The 7,154-nt window shown below is 41.7% G+C and overlaps 1 pseudogene; it reads left to right on the top strand.

Moving 5' to 3' along the window:
* The first annotated feature begins 5,896 nt into the window (after positions 1 to 5,896).
* Positions 5,897 to 6,380, top strand: LOC100757806 (annotated as a pseudogene).
* The last annotated feature ends 774 nt before the right edge of the window (positions 6,381 to 7,154 follow it).

The raw sequence follows: 7,154 nt of genomic DNA, 5'->3' as shown, positions 1-7,154 counted from the left end.
TCAAGTCACCAGGCTTGCAAGGTGAGTGCATTTACCCACTGCAACATCTTACTATCCCCAAGACTTAAATTTTTTCTTTTTAGATAGGGTATCCCACTGTGTCTTATCTTAACCTGGAACACACAGAGCAGCCCAGGCTGGCTTTGAACTCTCATTCTCTTGCATTAGCCCTCCAAGTCTTAGCATTATGGGCATATGCCATTGTGCCTGGCTAAAGGAGACAGTTTAAGATCCAAGTAGGGCATTATGGTAGTACTACCAATGTATGGTAGTACATTCAGGAAACCAGGAGAAGCCAGAACAGAGATATTTTTGAGACAAGGTTTCTCTTTGTAGTCCTGGCTATCCTGGAAAACAATCTGTAGACCAGGGTGGCCTCCAACTCAGAGATCTGCCTGCCTCTGCCTCCCTGGTGATGGAATTAAGGTACAGTTGTGTCACCATTGCCTGGATCTACAGAAGATTTAAAAATGTCCAAATCAAAGTACACAAATATCTCTTTAAGGGCTCAAAAGATCATCCATCTATTGCCTTCTACTCATCCCCACATCCACCTGTAGACTGAGGTTTCTGTCCCTCCTGGTCCTGCAGCTGTTTAGTTCCCAACAAACACACAGAGGCTTGTATTGTTTGGCCAATGACTTAGGATTCTTACTGGCTAGCTCTCTCTTAATTACCAGTCCATAACTATTAATATATATCCATGTGGTCTTGGCTTACCAGCGAATGCCTGGGCATCCTACCTTCCTGGTGGCTACGCGGCATCTCACTGACCCCACCTATTACCTTTCTCTACCGCTGTTTAGGTTTCCCACCTGTCAAAATTCTACCTGTCCATTGGCCGAAATAGCTTTATTCCTCAACCAGTAAGAGAAACATGTATTCACAGCATACAGAAGGACACCCCCCATCACCCACCCCTCTGGTCTCTATGGCTGGTCTCTGGAGTGATGACCCAGGATCCACTTTCAGGCCCTTTGATAGCTGTTGGAGGGGCTACAATCAGTGTGAAGTCTCTCCCAGATGGCTTCTAGATAGGGAGAGGAAAGAAATGTGGCCATTGTTTAATTTTTGGGCTTCAACAGTAGTGGGCCTGACTCTCTTGGGTATAGATGTAGGAGCTGCAGAGATCCAAAGTCTGAAGTCTTATATCTGAACAGCATTATTCTTATCTGGAAGAAAATCATTAGTGATGAATAGTTGTCTAAACAGCATCTCATATAGGTTTAAGCCTAATGTCTAGGGAGTGTGATCCTGTTGAAGAAACATACTCTCTGATTAAACTTATCTGCTGTGTGTTTAAAACTATTAGTCAGGTTCTCTAGAGTAACAGAAACACCATCACACTAGTGTTCACAACACCCAGCAGAACTCAGCTATGGACGGACACACTGTTAAAATGAAAGACACTTGAGATAAAAGGCATGACATCAGCCCATCCTTTTCCCATAGTCTGCCAACAGCACTATAACTAGAATGTGAAAACAAAATCATTGGTACCCAGGGCTAGACAGGGCAGAAACAGAAGCAGACCACAAATGTGGAGCAAAGGGGGAAATAATATTCAGTCTCCCAGAATTTTGAACCAACACCAACTAATTTGTGCTGAACTGGATTTCCTTCTTGCCTCGTGAGTATCTTTACTCTGCTGGCCTTGTTGCAGAGATCACCCCCTGATGGGAAATGTACTTCTGTGTATGTTTATCTTATTGCTTGTTGAATAAAGTTCTGTTTGGCCAATGAGGCAGCAAGTTAGACCAGACTAGGAGTCAAAGAAGATTCTGGGAAATGTAGTAGAGAAGTGGTGATCCAGGTAGGAAGTAACATAGCAAGGAGACTCATATTTAAGCAAGGAGAAAGAGGAAGTGTCCCTTTCCCCCTCCGCTCTTCCTCTAGTGGCACAATGTGATCCACTGGCAAGGAGGGACACCAATGGAAGGTGTCCGATAAGGGAAGTCTTATAAAATATATAGATTTATGATAATTAAGACTGAACTAACAGATGAGAATCCTAGTCATTGGCCAAGCAGCATTTGTACCTAATATGTCTCTGTATTATTTTGTTCATCCACGTGGCGATAGAACTCAGGTGGCTATTGGTGGAAAGTTTTATCGTAACCCCCATCTCACTGATTAAATGTGGACATTGGCCCTCTTTTTTTCTTTCCTTTCCATTTCTCTCTTTCTTTCTTTCTTTCTTTCTTTCTTTCTTTCTTTCTTTTTCTTTCTTTTGAGACAGGGTTTCTCTGTATTGCTTTGGAGCTTCTCTTGGAACTTGATCTATAGACCAGGCTGTCTTCAAACTTAAAGAGATCTACCCACCCTGCATCCCAAGTGCTGGAGTGCTGGGATTAAAGGCATGCAGCACCAATGCCTAGCTAGCCCTCTTTTCTTAAAACAATCAACCAAGTAGCTGAGTAGGTCCAGTGTGGATACAGGAGAAGTTTAGGCAGGCAGGCTACCAAAACCAGCAAAGAAACAGAGAAAGAAATTGCATAGTCTCAATCCAAGAAAAATCGTATCTGTATGTCTTACCACAAATTGTAAATGTGTGTGAGCATTAAGCAGTCTCATCTGGAACCCACTTTATATCTCCTCAGCTTCTAAGTATAACCTGTTTCTGGGGAAGAGAACCCATGAAATAACTAGAAGGAAAGGTGTGCCCAGTGCCCACAGGTGATGCTGGTATTCTGGAAGCATATGGAGCAACTGGGAAGGAGGTGTGACCTTGGCTCCAGTTTATCCCACCTGAAGATGGCAGAGAAAGAAGAGACCAGTCAGATCTGTGACCCTTGAGGTTGGATTTTTTTTTCTCGAGACAGGGTTTCTCTGTGTAGCTTTGGAGCCTATCCTGGCACTCGCTCTGGAAACCAGGCTGGCCTCGAACTCTCAGAGATCCGCCTGCCTCTGCCTCCCGAGTGCTGGGATTAAAGGCATGCACCACCAATGCCTGGCAAGGTTGGCTGGTATTTAAGACTCTTTTTGTTGTTATTGTTTAGGTATTTTTGTTTGTTTGTTTTTGTTTTGAGACAGGGTTTCTCCGTGTAACAGCTCTGGCTGTCCTGGAACTAGATCTGTATGGATCAGGCTGGCCTTGAACTCAATCATTAATCTAGAAAATTCCCCACAACCTTGCCCATGAAACAATCTGATGGAGACATCTTAGCAACTGAGATTACAGCCATGTTTGCTGAACTGGGCTTGCTGATCACTGGTAAAGATTAAGATGTCTGGATGTATTTCCAGAATGGGAAAAAGAAACGGAAGAAAGATTAAGAAAGCTACAAAGGTCTGAGCAAGTTATAGTAGTTAATCATGCCAGCTGTGTTTGAACACACATTTTTTGTCCCAACATTCAAGAGGAAGAGGATGGAAGATTTCTGTGAGGTCCAGGCCAGCCTGCTGTACATAATGAGATCCACTATATCAAGTCTTTCTCTGTCCTATCAGCCAGCTCCCAAGTAACCATGTAGAGACTTAATTATTAATTATGAAAGCTCTGCCAATAACTTAGGCTTGTTTCTAACTAGCTTCATAGCTTATTCAATTTCTTCAGTATATGTGTTGCCATGTGACTCAGGGCTTTTACCTCCCCTCCTGCATGTCTGTTCCCTCTGCTTCTGACTGGTGACTCACGCTTCTTCCCAGTGTTCTCTCTGCTCCCCAAATCTCATCTAACTATTGGCTGATTAGCTTTTTATTAAACCAGTCAATGACATATCATCTCCCAATGTAAAGAAACATTCCACAACATTTCCTCCTTTTTGTCTAAATAAAAAGGAAAGATTTTAACTGTAACATAATAAAACTATAAACAATAAAAACAATTATCAGGTAAGCATTACGTATACAATATCCAGTACATTTGTATTTGGCATATTTGGAGAAAATACTCCATTATTTATTCTATCTTGATAAGTCCAAATTTACCTAATTGGACTCAGTACCTAATTTATCTTTTATTATAACAAAGGAAAACTGAAACTATAACTACCTCATCAACTCCATCAAAGACCCCAGAAGGAAATAATATTACTTGAGTAAACAGGAAGTGCAGAGCAAACAATTTCAAAACTTTAGAAATGACAGAAACAGTTGTCTGCCTAGACAGTCATTCAAGGGTCCTCTGCAACGTTGCTGCGTCCACCTTCGTCCTACAGGCCTAGAATATCTGACAGACTTTTCTGTGAAGTAGGAATTTTTGAAGGGCTGAATTACCCTGTCTTGGCAAAGTTCAGCAGTCACTTTCTTTTGTGTCCTGCTTGTCCAGTTTGGACAGCGTACTGTCAGCAGTCAAGGCAATGGCAGTTTCTTGCCCAAATGGCTAGCTTTTGCCATAAAGAAAGCAAACTCCATTGTCGTGGCCTGGCATGTCTCAGCTTTAATCCACGACAACCATGAGGTTCTACCTGAGTGGGGGTGTGCGGACCTGGAAACTCCTAGCAACCCAGTGGCGATAAAAACCAAACACAGGCATCTTGTCATCTTTAGAGAGCTCTCAGTTCCATGTTGTAGAACTAGAGTCATTTATTAGCCATCTTTTCTGCTGTTTCTTAACCGTCCTGTCATGACCATGAGGGAACCATTTCTCCCCTTTTGTTCTCCACTCTCCTCGCTCATTCCTAACCTCTGTCCTCCCTGGTCACTCATACACCTATCACCTCCGCCCAGGGGAGGGTCTATCCAGATGCTTAGGTCCACAGAGATGCAAATAAGAGGCACATTACCCTGAGGCCATGGTAAATGATAGTAGCCTTACTGCCATTAACAATACAATAGTGAGCTGGAGCTTTCCAGTGCTCCATGTTCAGTGAAACCCCAGGCTGGATCTCAAAATATTCCATAGCGGAAATATTTTGGTCCCCCACACTCCATATGGTGGCTCTTCAATGTCCATCATCCTTTTGTGAAGTAGATTGGTGCTGCCAGGAATAGATATGTCTAAGAAAGGCCCTATGTTATTAAAACACTAAAATGTCATATTCTGTGAGTCTCTATAAAGTATTTGAAGACCATATATCTATATAAAATGTGAGCTGATTGACCTTGAAAATATACTTAACATGATTAACTACTAACCTGTCTTTCTTTATTATCCTAAATAGCTTTCAAGGACTAGACCTTTCCATTATATTTTAAAATGAGCTGCATAGGTACAATACCTTACACAAGAATAGAAACATATATACAGTAAAACAAAAATAACCTTAAAATTCTATCAGTATACAAAAGTCCATACCAAAGTAAAATATTCAAGACTAATAGTTGTTTAAAGTATTCTCAACAGTTCACCCTATTAGCCCATCATTTCTATACTATATCCCCCATTTTTGTCTCAGAACGAGATCCCTTAATCTAATCTCCTTTGTTGAGTTTTTTTTCTGACCATAATCACTAACAACTTGTAACAACCGCCCCCAAATAATTATAAACATCTATAACTCTCCAAATGACCAAAAACTACTCATTTCACCTCTTAGAAATGTGAGCATTGTGTTCTCTAGATTGCTTCCTGTTGTCTGGGAGCACTGGTATCTTTAGGGGACCCTGAGAAAGTTATGATAACAGCCAAGTCCTCAGAGAGCTAAGGGTTGTCCAGTTTTGGGATGGGATGGGAAAGTGCAGGGCTTATCTGAAGTCCTGGCTGGAGTAGTCTGTGAGGCTGGGCCATCTCAGCCAGCAGTCTTGAAGCTGTTCTGGATGCAGAACTCTGAGAATAACTGTGACAGAGGCAGCCTGAGAGACTGGATCACCTGGGCCATCTATTTTCATTGGTGTTTGGTCCCCTTGCTCTGAAAACATAAATTTTCAAAGGTAACATACATACCTGCATTAATACAAGTATGGAATATGCTGTGTGCACAAGTCTGTTAAAAATGTTTTTTGCACCACCGCCATGCCATCCAGACTGAGGAAGACCCGGAAACTCTGGGGCCACCTGAGCCATGGCCACAGTCACATTGGTAAACACCGCAATCATCCAGAAGGCCTTGGGAATGCTGGAGGCATGCATCACCACAGGATCAACTTAGACAAATACCATCCAGGTTACTTTGGGAAAGTTGGTATGAGGCATTACCACTTAAGGAGGAACCAGAGCTTCTGCCCGACTGTCAACCTGGATAAGTGTGGATACTGGTCAGTGAACAGACACGGGTCAAAGCTGCCAAGAACAAGACTGGAGCTGCCCCCATCATTGATGTTGTGTGATCGGGTTACTACAAAGTTCTGGGGGAAGGGAGAGCTCCCTAAGCAACTTGTCATCATGAAATCCAAATTTTTCAGCAGAAGAGCTGAAGAGAGAAGATAAAGGGTGTTGGAGGTGCCTGTGTCCTGGCGGCTTGAACTACCCAGGAAGGTTAATTAAATGCTAACACTTTCAAGTTTAAAAAAATGATTTTTTTTGTTATATGTATGAACAGGCAAAAGGCATCTGTTAACTTTACAAGTCGATTTATATTGCATAAGCAGACTGTAATGTAAATGTCTATCCATGCCATATGAAAGGATGGCATGAATAATAAGTCATGAGGACTCTGTGGTCAACAAGATTCATGTCTTGTCTCATTCCCCAGCTGTTCCCATGCAGAGGGATCAGCTTACATGTTACGTGTCCTGTAGTCTTTCTTGGCTTCCTCCCCCGTGTCTGTAGCCAAGATACTCAGGAGGTCTCCTCCAGTCAAATCTGATCTCTCTTAACCTGGAAGGAATCCACAGCCTTTCAATTTCTATGGAAACAAAAACAAAACCTCTTCCCCAATGTAACATATTTTTTTACTTCCACTTTGAAGTTAAGACATTTTTTAAGTATGCAGGCTGGTTTAATTCAGCAGTCCCTTCCACAATCCCGTATCTCCCAGCAGCTGTTGTCTGTTCATTAGCACTCAAAAACTTCAACATTAACAAAGCACCATAGGATCCAGACTCCCTGTGCTATATTTCCCATCTTTTTCTTTTTCTTTTTTTTTCTTTTTCTTTTTCTCTTTCTCTTTAAAGACTTTATTATTTTTAAATTATTTATTTTTTATGATTGTCTATACCCCTTTTCTTTTTTTCTTAAGCCTAAGCACACTGGTAAACACAATGTAACCTGTTTAGAGGGTTTTTTTTTTTTCCATTTGAAAAAAACCTCTTTTTACTGAAACCTTTTCTGT

The sequence above is a fragment of the Cricetulus griseus genome (genome assembly GCF_003668045.3).
Source record: "Cricetulus griseus strain 17A/GY chromosome 1 unlocalized genomic scaffold, alternate assembly CriGri-PICRH-1.0 chr1_1, whole genome shotgun sequence".
In the NCBI taxonomy this organism is placed as follows: domain Eukaryota; kingdom Metazoa; phylum Chordata; class Mammalia; order Rodentia; family Cricetidae; genus Cricetulus; species Cricetulus griseus.
This window is presented reverse-complemented; position numbering and strand designations above follow the sequence as displayed.